Source organism: Microtus oregoni, unplaced genomic scaffold, assembly GCF_018167655.1.
Source record: "Microtus oregoni isolate MIOR12 unplaced genomic scaffold, Mior012 000029F_ref0000214, whole genome shotgun sequence".
Taxonomy (NCBI): domain Eukaryota; kingdom Metazoa; phylum Chordata; class Mammalia; order Rodentia; family Cricetidae; genus Microtus; species Microtus oregoni.
The window spans coordinates 16521000-16523115 of record NW_024543088.1 but is presented as its reverse complement, the minus strand read 5'-3'; the positions used below and the strand labels follow the sequence as shown (position 1 = coordinate 16523115).

At 46.5% G+C, this 2116-nt stretch overlaps 1 pseudogene; it reads right to left on the bottom strand.

The window, feature by feature from the left end:
• Positions 1-274: 274 nt before the first annotated feature.
• LOC121464701 lies at positions 275-1898 on the bottom strand (annotated as a pseudogene).
• Between the last annotated feature and the right edge of the window lie 218 nt (positions 1899-2116).

Below are 2116 nucleotides of genomic sequence, written 5' to 3'. Positions count from 1 at the left end.
ATAAAGGCCTCCAAACTCTCAGTGACCCTGGCCTCAGAGAGGGTCTATTTCATTGGCCCAAACAAGTCACCTGAGCATGTCTGACTTGAGGATAGAAAGGAAGGGCCACAGATTTTTGTTTCCTTTCAAACAAAGTTATCATATATTTATTAAGACATTGCTGCTCATTTTTAGCATGGATTCCATAAATCATCATCCATATATCATCACACACTGGGAAATTTCTGGAAAGAAGGACCGAGATGAGTTCAACTGGATTTATGCAAAAACATCTTTAGAAATCTGAGTAATGGTGCAAACAATACAGCAGGGCCTTGCCTCGTTCATTCCCCAAGGCAAAGGATCCACCTCTGGGAGAAAAATCCATGGTTTGAACATGAGAAATAGCACTCTTTGTAAAAACCAGAAAGTTAGAAAATGCTGTTTAGGAAGATGAACCAATCTGACAGCTTCTTTCATTTTTCCTGAAGTCACTGCCAAGATTTCTGTAGTGAGATTGAAGGTCAAGGAAGTGACACCAGTGACCAGGCTCATTGTGGCTTTTATTGGCTTTGGGTTGGTTTGTGGAGGCAAGAATCTTGACTGTCTATGTTTTCCACTCCGCTCTTAGAGCCACAAGCCACATACTGCCCATTCTTTGATGCAGCAATGCTTACTCCATATAAACTGCCTTCGTCAAGGAATCTGTTAACGCACTTCCTCGAATTCACATCCCAGACATAAATGTCTCCATTCCCAGAAGGAGTACATATCCTCTTACTATCAGAAGAGAATGTGGATGCTGCAATTCTTCCATTAATCTTCATGCTACCAATCAATTCTTTCGTCTTCATTGACAGCAAATGAGAAAACCCAGCAATGCCGCTTCTGAGCAGGAAGGATCCATCTGGAGAGACTTCAAATCACCTCACTATTTTCCCTTTCAAACCTCTCACTTGATGTACAGGAACTAACTTTCCAGCTAGCATATCATAGACATAAAGAACCTTGCTGTGTACACTTGTAGCTCATAGCTCTTCTCCATTAGCAGTGTAACAAGCCTTAAAGATCGGAAATTTTTCCAAATAGATGCTCAGGATTTTCGGGTTTGTTTTGCCATCTCCCTGAAATAGCGAGATAGCATTATCTAGCCCAGGGAGCATCACTACCTGTGCGCCAGGATGGACCGCACTGATGACATCCGAGCAGCGGTAGTCCGTTCAGCAATGGCAGGAAGGCAGTCCTTCATCTTCAGAAGTCCTCTTGGAAGAGAAGTAGATGTGGATATGAAATTTCCAGTCCTTTGCCACAAATCATCTTCATCCTCTCCACCTTCATTATCTGAAGATTTTCTGCACCTGTGCCCAGGCTGCCCAATCAGGTGCTGGAATTCCTCTTTAAGTCTCTTTTGAAGCTTATCTTTTGGGAGTTTGCTTTCTCTGGCATTTTCCATTATATCTTTCGGAAACCGATTGTTCATCATGTCAACTACTTCGACATCCTCATCATCTTCATCCACCCAAACTGGCTTCTTCTGAGGAGGAAGATTATCGTTTGGTTCATCTTCCACTTCAGAGTCGTCCGAGCGTTCTTGTCGTTGACCCCGCGAGCTCTGCAGCCGCCGCCAGCAGCTGGTGTCCTCGAGCACCAGGCGGTTGCACTGCTAAAGCCGGTTCTCCTCCTCTTCCGCCGCCACCGCAGTGACCGCACTAGGGGCCACCCTCTGTCCTGCCTGCGGTGCCCGTGGGGATGAACTGGCAGGTGGCCTTTTGGGTCGTGCCACCGCTCCTGGGTCTGGCTTGCCTCCCCGGCATAGTGCTGGCTCTCCGCTCTGGTTTGGTCTGGCTCTGGCGTTCCTGCGGCTCCCCAGGTCTGAGGAGCACCACTGCGCATGTCAGAGCCACAGATCTTAACAGCATGGAATGTGCCAGAGCTCACAGCTCTTGGAGAAATTCATCTGGAGTCAGACTTCTATCAGTGAGCTCAGGCTCCACACAGTTTCCCAACAAGCTAGGAAACTTTCTCCCTCCTTTCTCAGGAGTTATCCTTTTGATATCAGTTCTGTGTAGGCCTCATTGTAAGCGCTACAGGTAATGAAGAGGTGTTTTTAAGGCTTGCCCTTCAAGATTCACATAGA